This window comes from Geospiza fortis, unplaced genomic scaffold, assembly GCF_000277835.1.
Source record: "Geospiza fortis unplaced genomic scaffold, GeoFor_1.0 scaffold264, whole genome shotgun sequence".
Classification (NCBI taxonomy): domain Eukaryota; kingdom Metazoa; phylum Chordata; class Aves; order Passeriformes; family Thraupidae; genus Geospiza; species Geospiza fortis.
The window spans coordinates 4,790,717-4,808,530 of record NW_005054332.1 but is presented as its reverse complement, the minus strand read 5'-3'; the positions used below and the strand labels follow the sequence as shown (position 1 = coordinate 4,808,530).

Genomic DNA, 17,814 nt, shown 5'->3' with positions numbered 1-17,814 from the left:
GATAATGGGAGATGGCATTGCAATTTAGGATATCTTTAACCAGCATCTTGAGAGCAGAGGCTCCAAGACGACTGTAGCTGGTGCAGCTGTGATTGCGGTGTGAACGTGGGTGTCTCGTAAGTGAGATGAGTCTCCTGGGAATTCACGTTGGCGCTCTGTCTTCCATGAAAGCCCCATGTGCTCACCCACGTTGATATGTACGGCTGTCGCCTACCTGCTAATGAACAACGAAACAAAAATGTTCTGCAAGGAAGTCTTCCCTTGGCATTCTTCCCCCAAGTATTTCTTCTTCTGCCTGCTCAACAGGTGCTAAAATGGAAGACAAGAGAGTTACAGAAGTGGAGGAGTTTAACTAAGGTGAAGGTCGCCCTGTGTACTCCACCACGTAACTCAAAGTTCTTGCTTTTGGGAACAGGGATTGGAGCTCATTCCTGTTTGAGCTGATGCTTCCGTTCTTGCCTTTCCATGCCTGCACTTAATAAAATCAAAAGCTGAGAACAAACCCAGTCTCGATGGGTTTGACGGCAGCTCAGCTTATCTACAAATATTATTAAAACATGCTCCATCAAAGAGGTGTAATTATCAGGATATAGAAACAAAATTGCTGCAGTCATGCACAGAATTGTTGTCTAGCCATTAGGAGGCTAAGGAAAGAAAATCAGGTATCACAAAACTGAAATTCATAATCAAAGCAAGTGAAGCAATATTGTTATTACTTGGGGCAACAGAAGCTAGCTGTCCTCTTGTGAATCTGAAATAGTCATTTCAGTCTTCCTTCAAATTTCTCTTTGCTTCCTCTGAGACCTACTAGCCACTGATTTTTCACACGCCTGTATATACTCAGACACCTGCCTTTGGCTTGTAAAAAACTACGCTGGAAATTCTTTCCTGGACACTTGATGTAGGGAGTTAGTGCAGACAGGTACCAGCCATGTCCTGTATCCTCCTGCTGGTCACTCTTTCTTAGCAGGAGGTAATTCCACAATGTGATGGCCCAGACTGTCTTGGGGTGTCACTTTTGTCATTTTAAAGTCTGGATTTGAACAAGTGGATTCCAGAATCTTTCTGTTTCAGAAACACAGGTCATTTTTTTATGCTTTGTACTTTCAAAAAAAGTGTATTTTCTCGGGAGAAATTATGTACCAGATAGCCATAAATGGCAAAAATTGCATAACTTATCTCGAAGTTATACGCTGAAAGAGTACTTCAACCACCAAATTTTAATTAAAATCACCTTACAGAGACTAACTGTAGTGTATACAGCTTTTATGTGTATATAAGCTGAGGCATAAAGTACTTGCTTGGAGTTATACAAGAAAGTTTTTAACACAACCCAGGTCCCTTGTTGCTTGCTTTCCACAGCTGATTGTTTATTACAGTTTGTTAACATGAAGAGGTAAAATGCAGATGCTTTGTCTTTTTTAAAGCAAGCTATATATTAGTTACACTTGCTCAGACTGTATGTATACTGCTTGAGAGCTTGTTATCTGCAAATACCATTAAGACATCTCTGGTTTTTATGTTCTTCTGAACACACCTTCTTTGTCTTCCTGTTTCTGTCTTGCGTTATGATGAAACGACGGCCACTCATTTCCCCATATCTCAGAAATAGCATTTTTTTTGTCTCATTTTTTAGCCAGAAAACTCTCTTTTACCCCAAACCGTGTTTTTTCGTTCTTCCCTCTCCCCCTCCCCAGCTCCCACCCCATTTGGCTGGTGCCAAAGATGACAATCTCAGTGCAGATGACCTCCATGCACTGACCTAATCCATTGTCCATCCTGTAGATTTTCAGAGCAGTCCCTAACATCCTGATTTGGCTTCTTCATCTCTCATTTGGTCAATAGTTAACCGCTACAGTTTTGCTGTGGAAAAGTGATTTAGCAGGTCCCAGGTACTGGCCCCCTGGGTTAAATTTCATTCCTCTCTGTAGAATGTGTCTCCCTGAAAGACCAGGCTTTTTGCAAGGATGAGCAGCTATCCTTTTCAACACTGCTGGCCCATTTTGGCTCTCCCTCAAACCTGACTTTTGAATGTTACTATTTCAGGTCTGTGGCTTGACCATTCAAGTGCAAAGTCTGCTCTTCCTTCACAGTTTAGGGCACCCAAACCCATAGTCAGGTCCAAAATTACTGTGTCACAAGGGGCTAAAGTGTAGCTACATCTCTCATGTGAGGCAGTAAAAATTGTTGGCAAAATTCTTTTAATTCTCCATCTGCTGAATCAAATACTACCATAAGTGTAGAAGAATATGAGCTAGTTCAGTAGCCAAAAAAAAAAAAAAAAATTTTTCTCTTGGGCTCTAGTAGGTGTGAAGTTTCTGTGTTTTGCCATATTTAGGGAGTCCTAATGTGAACCTGTGTAAGATTCAGGTGGTGATAACTACTAACCTATTAGTGTGCTGGTTGTGAGGGAGAGAGGCAATGCAAAATGTCATGCAGAAGAAGGTATGAACAGTTTACATCAGCTCTGGAGACCGAACACAGCCGTTTCTGAGATGTAAGATGTGGTTACTTTTTTAAGGCAGGTATTGAAATGGCTGCTGTTACTGTAAAATGCGAGTACCCAGAATCTTTTCATCTCATAGCATCCTTATTGAGTAGAATGTAGGTGACAGGAAAGCTACCATGCTCCTTTAGCAGCTGGCAGTGCATGGCTACCACTTGAACCCAGAGGCCAAATCAAGGCTTCAACTGACCTTGCTGTGGGCAAGGTTTTAGAGTCTCATGGCCCAAACTGAATGGGTCAAACATCATGGTTGTGATGAAAAGCAGTGATACAACACTCTGTGTTTGGGCTTCAGCTACAGGCAAAGAATCTGTCCTTGGAAAAGAGGCAAATTAGAGGAAGATGGCAAGGTAGCTGTTCCAGCAAAGTTCTTGCCAGGTAAATAGCAGATTCTGTCTCAGGTGAAATGATGTGACCTGCTTTGGTGAAAGCTGTGAGCCAGGCAAGCCTCTGAAGAGTTCTTTAGGGAAAGGTTTGGAAAAAAAACTAACCACAGAAAGTAGGTTTCTGGAACAGTGAAATAAAGGCTGCAACAACAAAAGAGATGCAGGTGAAGGAAATGGAAGAATGAACTAAAATCCTTTGAGTAAGCAAACTGTCTGTGACCAGGAATTGATGAAGAGCAATCTTAAGAATGAAAACAAAGCTATAATGTATTCATGAAGCACGATGATGATAACTCAGAGGGAGTAGCATTAATTATGACTTCCACGGCAGAAAAATAGCTTGTAGACTGGGAACCAATTAGTGGTCGATTGCTCTGAACTAGATTTCAAACACAGTACATGAAATGACAATTACACAGTGTTACCAACAGACAACTACTGCGATGAGATAAGAGCTGTCAGCACATTTGGACCAAATTCCTTAGCTGACATCTGCTTACTAAAAGGGAGACTTCTTTCTTGGGGTAAGGGCCAGTGACAGAGCAGAGGAATTAATGGCCAAATGTCATCTCCTGTCTCCAAAGCAATCATGTGGGGCCTGGCAGAAGTCTGCCTGCTCTCTGTACTCTTGGTGATGCCTGGACATAGCATAGAGGTGTCCCCATAGCAGTTGGTGGAATTGTTGTGGTCTGAGTATATTGGAGACAAACACAGTGTTTATCTTCAGCGCATCTTAGTGTGAAACAGAAGTGATTATTTTTTTGTGACGGTACAAAAAATAAATTTAAAAAAAATTGCAGGAGAATTAGTAAGAAGAATTATTATATTGGTATTACTACTTAAGTGAACATGCCATATGTTGCTAAAAATGTTACTGGTTTGCAGCTGAGCAATCCCAAGTAGCAGACTTTCCAAGGATGCAAATACCAAAACCAACATTAGACATTTGAATGCATCCAGCAAAATCATCAGCAAAATCAGTTTCAGAACAAGAATAGAGGCCTCAAAAGAAACAAGAAGATAGCCTTGCCCAAGAAGCTGATGTAGTTCCTGAAAAAGCTATTCCCTTTGCTCAACAGGCCAGGTTCTACCAGCCAATAGGCCTATCTGAGGTTAGCAAGTGAAAGCTATTTAGTGACAGGAGGAGGATGGTGGTGGTGGGAGGAGCACTGTGACTTTGCCAAAGGAATTGAAAATCCCAAAGTAGAGATGCTGTCTCATAGCACAGAGGCAGATGTGAAAAGCCATCTAAAACCACAATTTGGAGTAGCTGGAGGTAGCAATCATTGCTGAAAAATGGTTGAATGAGTAGTTGCTGAGTTCTTCAAGAAATACAGGAATATGAAAAAAATTAACATAATCCAACTAATACAAAGAAATTGCATTTCAGATAAAGTATTTCAGAAAGCTGATGCAAGTGATTGCAAAAGTTGAAGTTCTGTTCCTTTCACTGGTACAAGCATCAAAAATGAAAAAAATCCAAACAAAAATGAAGCACAGAGATTCTAATTTATTTCTCTTACAGCTTCAGCTCAGACATTTCAATTAGGAAGATAAAGCAATGCCCAGGTTTTTGGATGGCCTCTGCTATCCAGATTTTGGATAGCCTCCTCCTTGCTGGCTTGAGGCAGATCACCTGCCAGTTTGATGTGGTTGTTTGTTTGGAGCTCTTGGTGAGAATATGTTTATTACCAGTTTCAGGAGACTAATCTATTATTTTCATGTATGTATTTATAATGGCTGTGAAGTCACTGACAAGCTCAAACCATTGAAGCAAGCAGGGAGCTGCGTGAGTGGTTCATTATGGATAATGCTGGTGTAAAACCAGTGTGCATTCTGTCACCACTTTAAGGTTGCTGTGGACAGTGGACAGTGAGTGGACAGTGACATGGCCAAGTCACCATAAGAAAAAGTGCAGCTGGATGTAGTGTAGTGAGCTGTTACATCAGTTAGATCCTGAGCATGGGATGCTAAAGTGGCAGTTCAAAAAACATGTAAGAAAAGACTGCCTGGCATTGCAGGGCTAATAATTTTTTAAGGAAACAAATCTCAAGAGACCTTTTGCAAATTCCTACTGAAGCATTGTATAAAAAGGCAGAGAAATACAAGGAATGAATCAATTTACATGTCTTGGCAGAGACACACCAACCAGGGGGGAAGTCCAAAAGGAAATGTCACCAACTGGCAAGGCAACAGCTGCGTTTACCAACTTAAACAAAATTAGTCATTGAAAATACAAATGTAAAGACCAAACTAGGAGTCTTCCACTCAGATGTTATTTCCATCTTAACATGTGGATGTGAGTATTGGAAACTCACCAGAGGCGAAGACATCTCATGCCTCCAGATGTAAATACCTGGGGAAAATACGAGGTAACAGATGGAGTGAATGTGTCACAAATGCAAAGATCTGCCACTTTCTCACCAGTGTGTCCCCCAAGTTCTCCTGGGTAAGCAATGGAAACACTGGGTCGTGTGCAGTGAGTGGAGCCAGCAATGCTGTCTGAGCAGATGGGCTCTCAAGCAGCTGGAGGAACATACAAATGGTCAGACCAGATATTGCTTGGAGTGTGAACACTTACTGGCACTCAGCGATACAGAAGAACTGCAGAGAGTGGCTGAGGATTGGCACAGACTTTGGAGCCACATTGGCTTCCAGAGCAACATCTGCAGGTGCAAGAAGGCTTTAGGGGAAACAGTTACTCTTGGTACCTCGGGGGAGTGGTGGGGGGGAGGGTGTGCTTACATAGGTTTTTCTCCTTTCAAGATCCAGACTATTTAGAGTTAGGTTACTGAGAGGAACCAGAGCTTCCCAATGACGGCATTGCTGGCTCAGGCTGCAGAGGGCTGCATTGCATGGACAAGCCAAGAAATCTGTCATCCCTGGTCTAGTGTGCTCTTGCTGTCTGACCTCAAGGAAATCACGCGACCCCACCAGTTCTCCAGAGCTCTCTGACCGCAGTACTGTAAGATTTTAATTAGAAGCAGTGGACAGTACACCACTTTTTCTAGTTTCACAAGCTGTCCTGAGGGGCTAGTAACTGTAGTAAGTTTCTGTGGAAGTGGAAAAACCCCACATGTTTCACACACTGCATTGAGAATAAAGAAGTTGCTTCTAGCTTTATTTATGAATAAGTATTTACATGGTGTAAGTGTAGCTACAGAGTGTCTTCAGAGATGAAGGGTAGCCCTTAGCTTTGTACTGTACATACAAAGTGCTTGTATATTATACTTAATACAATTTTGTGAGTTTAGTTCAGCTGATGTTTTAGATGATGGCTGTTACTATAGTTAAAAAAACGTTTAGGTTCCACAATTTTAGTCCAGTTTGCAGAACACAGGGACAAAAATAACATCCCGTGCTGTTTTTTAATCAATAGTACAAATAGATTCTTCAGTTATTTGTTCTTTATAATTCTGGTTGCTGTATGCAAACCCTGCTTTCTTAGAACAGTTACTAGACCCTGTTCATTCCTCTTGCTTTTATCACTGCATCTTAGCACCTTGTGTTGCAGGGCTGAAGCAGTTTGCACCCCTCTTGCTTGGCCAGTTGTGCTACCACCCTTCTTTTGACATCTACGCTGAGGGACAGCTGTCAAATTCCTAGTGGTGGTGTCACCTGCCTATTGGATAAGAAGCTGATTTTTCAGAGAGTTAAAAATTTAAGGCGGTAAAGACTGATTCTATCATCTGCTCTTGCTTTTCCAGCCAAGCTCTAACTCTTTCTCATTCAGCCTAGCTTTGAAAGGTTGGGGTGAGAAGATCCCAGCCCTGTGCCTAGGGAGACTGTTCTAGCACCCAAACCAAAGCTTTCTGCTGTGTTTGGAGTGAGAATCCCAATGTCTTTCTCCCAGATTTAAGCATGCTTTTTTACTTGCATGTGCCTCAGAGGCATTTATTGCCATTTACCACGACCAAGTGGTATCTAGCCAGGTTTAGCCCTTTTGGTTCTTCCCCCATAGGCTTGTAGGATAGCCGTGGCTCCTGGGCACTACAAATCTGGGACCAAGCATCTCTTCTGAGGGTTTGCTTTTAGCCTGCCCTGTTTCATGCAGCTGGCCCCCTCTGCAGCAGCAGGGTGAGCTGTGGCAGTAGGTGCAAACACACCTGCACATTTCACATGATACCATCTTTTTGTGTCTGTAGCCAGGTGGCAAACACCAAAGTCACCTACTTGCAGGGGGGAGCTAAGCCATGCATTTTGCCTTTGAGAACTGGTAGGCAACACAAGCAGCTCAGTAAAGACACCCACAGTGCTTTCCTGAGCTGGTGGTATGAGTTATGCTGCCATCTTTCCCCAGAGATGCTCAGAAAGCAGGGTATGACCATGGGACCATGATCAAGGATCCCCTTTCCAACCACAGTGAAAGGCAGTCTATCTAAAATTATTCTGCTCCCTTTTGAAAACAGTCTCCTAAGTGAGGCTGCAGACAGTAAGGGCAGCTGCTATCCATGCCAAGGAGCTCATCTGGATTGTATTTAAGAGGGAGTTTCAGATGAGTAAAACCTAAATGAACGCAGGATCTGCTTAATTTGAAATTTTGACATCAGCAGACATCAGAATACAGACTGGCAGCAAACCCTGTAGGTAGGTTGGGAGGCAGCAGAGATCTGTTGCCAGAGCTTGGTCCTTGCTGTGAGAGCAGATCTGATTGCCCAAGGGCTTCCTTGGCCAGTGCTCTGTGGAGCCCCAGGAGCATCTGGCAAGGCTGCTTGGTGGTTTTGCAGGGAGCTTCACTCCCAGGATCTCAGCTGGAATCCCTGCTAAAGTAGTAGCCAGCCTCATTGGGACCACTTCCCTTCATCCAATGTGACCCAGTGTGGATGTGGGCAGCACTGCCTGCCCAGGCTGGGCCAGATCAAGTCATTTGAGCCCCTCACATAAGTGGTTGCAGATACATCCCCAGAACAAAGTCATAATACAAATGGATTGTGGCAGCAGGGATGGAGTTCAGGAGGAATTAGCCTTTGGGGTATTTTATCAAATTTTTGAAGCATGAATTGTTGGTAAACCAGAGCTAACATTCCTAATCTGCAGCAAGAAGCAATATAAAGCAGCTGCAGCCCTGCTGCTGGTGCCTGGTGTTGTATTTCTCCTCCCCATTCTCTGCAGACTGGCTATTGCTGTCACCATCCCTCCCAGGGGCTTGGGGTGCTCTGAGGACCCCAGTCCAGCTAGAGATGGCAAAGCAGCTGAAACACTGCTGTGAGTGACCTTTGCCCAGGAGACCAGACCCAGCTCTCCTGCTGCCAGGCCCCTTTGAGCTGGGCTTTGTCCATGTGCAGGTGGCCACAGTGGAGCTCTCAGTCCCTTCCCGAGGCAGCAAGGGGCTCATTCACCACCTCGGAGATGGTACCTGCACTGGTGTGATGTGTGCCCTGGAAGGGACTGTCACTTTGCATTGACAATAAAGGGAATCTGGAGAGCTGACTGTCACAGCTGCAAGTTTCTACCTTGCATCTGAATCAGAGGAATTAATCCTTTTGTAAGCGGCTGGAGTGATGGAGCCCTAGAAGTAGCCAGATAGTAGACAGCAAATTAGACGATATTTTACTTTGTAAGATGTCCTCTGTATGAGAGTGTAACTATCAGCAGAGCTGGAGAGGTGGGTGTGAGAGGCATGATAAAACTGAGATTCTTGTCTCTTTAAGTCACAATGCTTGATAATAGTGTTTATTAACTGGCAGAAGCTTAAGTATCTGTGGTGGTCTTGCACATTTTGACAGAGAAAAGTGTTGTACAAATTAATGGGGATGTTCTCTAAAATATATTAATTTCTGCAGGAATATCATAGGTAGCCTTCTGTTTGCACCAGTCCTTTTCAGGATTGCATCAGGAACAACTGGATATTCACTTCAAACTTCTAATTTGAAGAAAGTTTTTATAAGCCTCGAGCTGTAGGTTTTATCTTCTTCTGCAAAATGATATGAAAATATTGTAGACAAAACTGTAGCTCTTCGTGGCCCCTGCTTGATTTTCGTGCATTGGTTTACTTCCTTCTTGTATTCCTCTTGATGAGGACAGGAGAAAGAGCATCAAAGTTATTTTCCTTTGTATGAAACTATACCTCTGCTGTGGCTAAGACCATAAGGACTTCTCACTTTCAGCTGGTTTCCATGTCCTTTAATCTCTCACAGCTCCACGTCTTTTTGCATCATCTCAAACTGATTAGATAAAAAAATGAAAAGTTTACTTGGAAATTACAAGTACTGAAAAGTGTCATACTCTTTGACTGCCTTGCTTGCAGGAGGCAGTGGGTGGGAAGGAATAAAAGCGTACCTTAATTATACAGTCTCTCTGTTTATTTTCACAGCTGTAGCTTTGCTGGAATGTGCAGCAGACATCCTAAATCCACCAAGCAAGGTCCCTGTGTGTTGCACCTGCCAGTCCTACAATCTTGGTACCAGTTGGGGATGTGTGTGTGGCTGAACAATGCAGAAAGACTACAAGAGGTTTATCCCATTAGAAATAAATTACAGTGTAGTGTAGCATGAAAATGATGTGTCAGTGAATACAGAACGCAGGATTACCTTCTGTCTCTTCCCTTTATCACAGATAACAGCAGCAGTATGGGAAGGAGATTTATATTGCACTTATTTGAAGCTGACCAAGCAATTTAGATGAGATGAAATAGGGATTTTATTTCTGGAGAGAAGAATGTGTGCTTGCTAAAATGCCATTAATTGCTTTATTATTTAAAGCACAAATTTTATCCAGCAATTTGTTGGCCTCCTCTTTTTTTCCAGTGAAATAATTCACCGTGGAAAGATTATTCTGTCAAAAAAGATGATGAACCTGCTAACAAATTAAGTTAAAAGAAGCTGAACTTTCAATTCAGCTTCTGTTTTCACCCCCCTTCTCTATCTTAAGTACTGTGTGCGTGTGTGAATTTCAATAAAAACAATAGTGGCTTAGCTAACTATGAAAAGCTTAACAAAAATTGCAGCAAATACCACTGCAGCTCTGGAATCATGGGCATCCCCTTACATGTTGGGAAGCTGCTGTCACGTTGTAGTAGCAGTGGCATGGCACACCCATTGCAAGCAGAGCCCTCTTGTGCTGCTCATACATAGAGCCAAGGAGCTTAGGAGAGCTCCTAGCCTCTCCTGGAGGAAGAGGCAGTCACTGGGATGGACCAGTCCTTCCAGGTCCAGTGCTGAACTCTGCTCCTACTCCCCTGCCCTTGTTATAAAAATGCCATGTCAGCTTCTTCCACAAGCGCTGTCCCTGTTTGTCAAACTTCCCTGCTTTAGCTCTTGTTTTTTTTAAATCAGTCTCTTTGCAATCTCTTTTTGCTCCTGTCGGTGTAATTTTGTGTTTCTTTATTTGGCTCCTCCATTACCCTACCAACAGCAACCTGGTGGCCAATCTCCATCCCCCAAAGCTATTCTTTTTCTCCTAGGGTTTCATGCCTGGAAGTTGCCCTGCCAGTATTAACCCAATGCTTGCCCATGGCTGATTTATTTGCCATAAAGACAAATTGAACCCAAAGGAGATGTGCCTCCATGCAAATCAGTTTTCTTGTACAAGCACTGCTTGCAGAAATGGTCACTTGTGTATCATGCCCAAAGCACAAGCTTTGGGATTTCTGCCTTGCCACAGGCTGAAGATTAGGAAAGATGTGGAGCTTATGAGGTGAGCAGAGTCTTCTGTACTGTTGGCTCACTTGAGTCACTTTAGAGACCTTGAAAGCATTGCTTGCTTCAGTTGTGGCCCTAAGGATTTCCTTACATCCAAGAGGGCAAAGGAGAAGGCATGTAGATGTGCTTTCTGGATCAAGGTGATAATTATGTTTTACTTAAAAAATAATAGCTGTTCCATGGAAAAAGAGCTCTGAGGCCATTTCTTGTATCTTTCAGTTCTTCACAAATAGAAGTAATTCCAAGATATATATATATACATATATATATATAAATTTTCATTATTACTGTTTCCTTGTGAGACAGAGGATTGCTCCCTGTCTTGATCAGTGATTAAAGCTGCAGTGAAACCCCTGAATTGCCAGCGATTCTGTATCATTTGTGTCGCCATCGATAGGGAAGAAGAATAGCTTTTACAAAAACTATTTTTATTACAGATGTGTAGACGTGAATTTATAGCTTCAGTCGTGCTTCCAAGAGAGCAGCTGTGAAAGTGAGATAGAAAGCTGGATGAAAGAGCTGGCAGGAAAAGTAAAACATAGCAGGGGGACTGCAGGAGGGGATAACACCTGGAAACATCTGTTGGGAGAAGTAAAGCTGGAGAAGGCATGGAGCCACTATACTTCACCAATCCCTGACCAGCTACTGGCTTCTTGCCTGTGTTTTGTTTCTATTTTGTTTCGCATTGCCTGGTGTATTTATCCCCACCCTTATTTACAACAGACGATTTTTATAAGGTTCGGAAGTGAGTGAGTGCTTTTTCCAGCTCTCTGGTCTCCGTGCCTGCTGGAACATCTGTACACACACACTCTTTTCCTGTCTAAAGATAGTTTGAGTTAGTGTGCCCAAAATACAGCTTCAGGCTTGGGTTTGTTGTTGTCTTAGTAAGCATAAAAATGTGTTCTAATATTATGTCACTCCAGTTATGTGTTTCAGCAGCTGCAGTCTGTTTGTGTCCAGTTTGTTGGGAATGGCCTCGCTTCCTGGGATTTGTTTTTCCATAGCTGGAGCCCTGGGTTACTTGGTTTGACCAAGACTGCACATTGCAGTCTTTCTGTGAGTACGATCATTCTTGCCCAGTAGGATAATTCCAGCAGGGTTTTCTGCTGGAATGACATGACCTCCTTTGACTGACCTCATGCTCTGCCAGCGCTGCTGTTTGCACATCATCCCTTCCCACCCCCTCTGCTTCTCCCTGTCCCTGCAGGTCTTGCTGCAGTGCCATCACTATGTTGAATAATTCTGCTTTTACTTCTCAGGTTTTCTGGCTTGACCTCTCCACCTCCCTCCATCCAACAAGGACGTAGTACCTAATCCCTTTTGTGGATATGTGTGTTCCTGTCGTGTGCATTGAAAAAGTGGGATTTGCTTATTGTAGACCTTTCCTTATTTTTACTTATATTTTGTTATGTTTAGTTTAATGCACTGTAACTTGTGCTGTGGGGTTACAAAGCATAATCTTACCCTCCCATCATGAAGTCCCAGATGGGAGTCTGGGATGGGAGCTTTATGTAGCCTGGAGATCTAGGGAGAGGAAACTACTAAATGGCAAGTTGTGTACCAGCCACACTTCTGGGTTGGCTGGTGCTTGGAAAGCTAGGGAACACAGAGATTTCAGAGGAGGCTGCTGTGAAGGGTAAAGAGGCACAGGAAAGTTACCGGATCAGCAAGTATTTGATGCTCAGGTATCTGTAAATTAATATCACAGTCCATGTATTGTGTGGATGTTAATTTTTGCTGATAAATGACAAACTACACTAGGCACTTTTATACATAAAGCAAAAATAGTTCATGATTGTAAAAGCTTTTGTACTCCTTGTTGCTATAACTTAGGAAATGTGAAATGGTCAAGTGAATTAATTATGTGGGTCATCTCAAATGAGTGCCTGTAAAAAATGTTGTGCAGCTCATTGTCTATTGTCTTTTCAAGCCTTGTTTTATGGAAAGGGAACTTCGGAAACTTGGAAGATTCTGACTTTTATTGGTGATATTCCTCTATCCTTGGAGCAGCGAAGGCAAGCTCTCTTTGCTGCAGGAACCTGGCACATTTGGGCTGGAAGGAAGGTGAAGGTGTCAGAGCTTCCTTAGCAGAGCAGGAGAGTATTCTGTCACTGCTGCTGGCTGGATGGCTCCAGGAGAAGGACTCAAGGAACCATACAGCTGGCACCCTGCTTACGACTCTTAGTGTCTGCCAAAATTGGTTTAAAATAGCTGTTACTCAGAGAGCAATATTACAGATTTGTATTTGAGCTATTTGGACTTCTTACAAGGGTTGGAATACAAGATGCCAAACAGTGCAGCTTGCTGGTTTTTTTAATACAGTTTCACATTGTGAAGTCTTTGTCAGAGAAATTTCTATTTCAAGCCCTGGGATACAAGGTGTTTGCAGTAAAGTGTGCTCTTGTTGCAGGGCTGAATATCTGCCCTTCATTGGCATTTAGGTTATCCTCATTTATGCTGCAGTGATGCCCAGGGGCTGGGTGAGTCAGGGCCCCGCTATGCTGTGTGCTGGGTGACAGTAGGGTGACAGTCCCTGCCCCAGCAGCCAGTAGCCTGGGTCACTGGCTTCAGATGGCCACTGCCATAAGCTGCTTGGGAGTATCGGCTGCCAGGCCAGAGCATACTAAGGACAGAAAGCAGGGATAGTTCAGGTGAGGCAGCCAAACATACATTTTAAATGCAATTTACTGTCAGAACATCAGTAGTGCCTTCTTTGCCCAAGTCAGCAGATACAAATGCACAGCTCATTGTCAGTAACTGTCCTTATATATTTCAAAGCCTTATAAGCCCTGACCTAGAATTTGATCTCTGCCAACACCAGTTCCCACAGGAACACAGGACCACTGTGAAAACAAACTGTTAGAATCAGAGAGATGTATATTCTCCTTCACAGCAGGGAATCTGTCTGCCATATCCTTCTTTGTGCTCTGTGTGCAGTATCGCTGGGTGAAGTACGGGGGATAATGTCCATAGATTCCAGTGAGAGGTTGAACTGTAACAGTGAAATGCTGGGAAATTTTTTCATGTTTATAGTATGCCTCAGTCCAAGGCATGTGCAGGTTGGAAAAGAGTCATAGAATTGTTTAGGTTGGAAAAGACCTTTAAGATCATCGAGTCCAACTTTTAACCTAACACTGCCAAATCCACCACTAAATTGGACAAAAATGCACCGCTGGGTTCTGTTTGTGTGTTTTATAGGAGGATGTGAGGTGGTTTCTATAGCATGAAGTCTCGACCATTGGTGTGATTCAGCTGTGCTATTGCCAGCTGGGGCGGGTCTGCAGTTCTGGAAGTAGGGCAGATGAAGCCTCATCCCCACTCCCCTCGCCAGGCAGCGTGTGTGTTTTACACAGCACCAGTGTGGGAACAAGCTGAAGGGAAACTTCATTGTGTTTGACAGTGCCTTTTTAGCTGAAGTACTGCCACGATTGGCATGACAGCAGTGAATCCCAAAATTGGTTGATTGCCGAGAGAGCCTGTGAAGACAGACATGAGGGATAAAAGGAATTAAATACTTAATTAATAGGTTTATACTTCCTATTTCTTGAAGCATGACTATTTTTCCCTCTCCTGTTTGTTTACTTTAAGGTGCCATATGTTCCACTTGAAGCTGTATAGAAATTTGCTAAAGAAACCTGCACATCAGGGTTAAGAGAGTTCTTAAGTAGGTGATCTGCTGCTTGAATATTTGACTTTTAAAATAATTAAATATTTTGAGCTACCAACATGAAGAGATTATTTGGCCAATATTTTGTACACTAATAATAGCACCTACGCTGTGTAGTGTAGTTACTCTTGATTTTACGGGACTAAAGCTTCAGCTTCTCATGGTAGAGGTTCTCTCCTGTGTTCATGTATCCCTGATAAAAATTTTCATTAGAATGCTAGTTGCAAATATCAACATTTCTTTGGTGTCTCCTTCTGTTAGTTCCTTGCTTCCCACATGCTGTTCTGTGTGAAAGTCTTTGTGAATTGCTTAAAGGAGTAAAATCCTTCATGGTAATGGAGATGCTAACATGCATGACAGTTCTTATCCGTCCAAAAATGGCAGCAGTTGACTTGTAGTTTTTCATATAAGCTGATTTTTCACTCAGAAAAGTTTTCACTTAGAGAAGGTAGCTATTAATTACTTATCTATCCATGTTTCAATATGCCACCATCTTGTTAAATAGCTCCCTTGTCTATTTCTTTCTGAAACTATAAAGCACTCTTTTCTGCAGAACAAGCTCAATGACATCTTGACACTTCCCTAATGTTTTCAAATCCTGGTGGGTTTGAGTGAATTGTTGGATTTATTTGAACTTCAGATTCAGGGCTTGTAAATATGCACAGATGAAAGCTAAAAAGGTTGACAAGAATGCATTTGCAGTTGCAAGCACTAGGTTTGGCATAGTTATCTTTGGCAACATGAACCTAATCAAGTCCAGGAACTGGAGTGATCATAAATCTGTTGTGATGCTGATAGTCGTCTTGTATTACGGTAGTCAGTACTACCTCCTCTATTATTAGATTGGGCCCTGGGGAAATGCAAAGGAAAGTGTGAGTCTCACCCACAATGTTTTGGTACTAAGCAAGCCAAGCATTTGGAGAAGATCCTCATCTTTGCTTAGCAGATGGAGGGTGAGGTGAGCGTATGAGACCAAGTTGCTGAAGAGGTCTCATCTTCCAAATGTTAGTGCAGAGCCTTAATGCAGGATGGCCCTACTCTCATGGATTGGTACCTGGCTGTCCTGTTTCCAGACAGCAGTGCTGCTACCCACAAGAGACCTGGGAAGAGGAATCCATCGAAGCAATGAAGCTTTCAATGGATGGCATTGTTAAGGATGATTTCAAGAGCTGACTTCTAGCATTTTAGTGGTCCAGGTAGTTGAAAGATCTGTGAAAAACCCTGCACTATGGACTTATTTTAATGAAAGAGTTTGGGTAGTGACATTATATGCGTGTAAGTAGCCATTAAGCAGAGGGGAGGTAGGTGGCATGTCTTTTGCTACTACTTCTGCCTCTTCACTTTCTGAGCAGAATGCTTTTTAGTTTAAGGGCTCCTAGCATACCAGCATCTCCTGGTGAGAACTGGTTAGCTGGCTCTGTGCAGGACATGATTGGATTGGTAGGTGTTTAGTTCATAAGTTTCACCTACGCATCTTGTTTTCTATTAATAACTTTATGTTTTAATCCTGTAAGTGTATTGTGCCATGCATCTGTCTATTTGGGGAGCTAATCCTGTAGTGGTAGGTATCTATTTCAGGAACAGCCTGGATGAAGCACAGCCTATTTGAGTGCTGGCCTCCCTTATTGTGTGTAGTGGGTTAAATCACTGGTATTAGCATAGTGTAGGAGTTCAAAAAGGATAGATGTTATTTGCAGTGTCAACTCATTAAAATACTCTGTACAGATTTTTCCAAAAGAATAAGCAGCCCAAGCACACTGGGCGCCATGCCAGGGTATGTAATAGCCTTGCACAGCACCAGTTGAAGCTCCAAGTTGGATAAAAGGCAGCTTTTTCTGCATTTGTTAAGTATTCCTTTAAAAAAAATAAAAAAGGTTTGTGTACAGAAGTAGCAAATTAATTCAGTCCTATCAGAAAGTAGGTCAGTGACTGACCTCCCGATAGCATGAGGCAGCACTTTCAAGCAGAAGTGACAGCTCAGCAGCGTGGACCCTCCATGTCTCCAGGAAACTTGTTTTGACAAATGTAAACACATTATATCCTGTATTCCTCTTGCCTTTTTTTTTTTTTTTTTTTTTTTTTTTTTTTTGCTGCTGCATTAGAAACCACAAGCTGTCACTCTACATCCCCTTTCTTCACCCTTTCTGGTCCCCAAAGGGAAATGCCTTGTATCATAGCTAATAATTTTTGCAGGGCTGTGTAATGAGTAAGACATTCCAGCAAGGGTTTGGTGTTTTTTTATGACACACAAAGTTGAGCACTGTAAACCAGACTTGACTAAAATCCAAACCAAAGTCTTTCCAATGGTGAGGGAAGTCAGTGGGAAGACAGGAACTGGATTAATTTAGGATCCTTCTGTCCTAGTTTTGCTTTTCTTTATACTGAATGACATTTTTGCATATACCCATGTGCTTCTTCAGTGTTTACATTGCCAGTGTTGGTGTCCACATTGCTACAGAGAGAACCTTGAACATGAAGTGAATGTCTTCACTTCAGCCCAGCAACTCCTGAAACTGGGATGCTTTTGTAATTTTGGGTGAAGCAGTGAAGTGTCTATAGATGGGGTTGTGGCTCCTTGAATAGCTCATAAAGAATAATTGCCTCAGAAGACATGGGAATATGTTCATTTTTTCATTGAGTTGTCACTGTCAGCAGGTATTGAAGGTGGACTGTACACTACTAGTTAACTACTTTGACTTGTCCCTTTCCTGCAGTGATTTCTCCTGTGGAAATGATTGTGGATCAGAAGGTCACACAAGGTTTTCAGCTGTCTCCTTCTCCTGGCTTTTAACTAGGTTGCGCAGACAAGATGCTGTGTGGAATAGAGGAGGATTTCAGACTGTATTAGCCATCATGGCTCAATTTAAGCCATTTTACTAAAGATCTCATAAAACTTGACATGATTTTCTTCATTACCTAGTTACCCTTCTGGCCTGAGGTGGCTCAAAAACATTGAGAGACTCCTATGGATATTTATACAGATGCTGTACAAAGAATGATTTTTGCAATGTGATGGATAAAATAGCCCTTTAGCTGTACAATACCATTTAACTGAATTTTTAAGTTCATTTGCTTAGAAGAAATACACTACAATAAAAGTTGGATGACACTGTCTCACCTAGAAGTAGAGGTTTGACTGGGGAGGACGGGAATATATTTGTTAAAAACAAAATGCTTCTGGCTTTAGTAAAGGTTTGATCTGAATTTATTCAAACCAAGCAAGAAGTCAGATGGATTTATGTAACAGAACTGGCTATGAGAAGCTGGGGAAGAAGAAGGTCCTGTTTCAGTGAATTACATGTTTCTGTGCTATAGGTAATGTTGGCATTGATTGTTATATACCATGCAATGGATGTCATGCTGAGAAAGTAGTGAAAAATACACTAGTGTATGCAGTTAAAAAAAAGGCAAAGGAGAGGAGTGCCCATGTACAGGTGCGTCAGTACACTTGTCGGGGGGGGAGGGGGAGGCAGTTCCCAATCTCCTCCTGAAGGATCTTTGCGTGACACAGATGCTGGCTTTCAAGTCATTACACTCTCCACAGGGCCACCAAGTTTCCTCTGCTTGAAAGGGCTGGAAGTGCAAGGTGTGCTCCAGGTGAAGGCGTAGATCTGA

At 42.6% G+C, this 17,814-nt stretch overlaps 1 protein-coding gene across 3 annotated transcripts in view; it reads left to right on the top strand.

Annotated features, from left to right (window-relative positions):
* BACH2 (BTB domain and CNC homolog 2) overlaps nucleotides 1–17,814 on the top strand; it is a 140,426-nt gene that overhangs the window by 19,825 nt on the left and 102,787 nt on the right. The window lies entirely within an intron of this gene.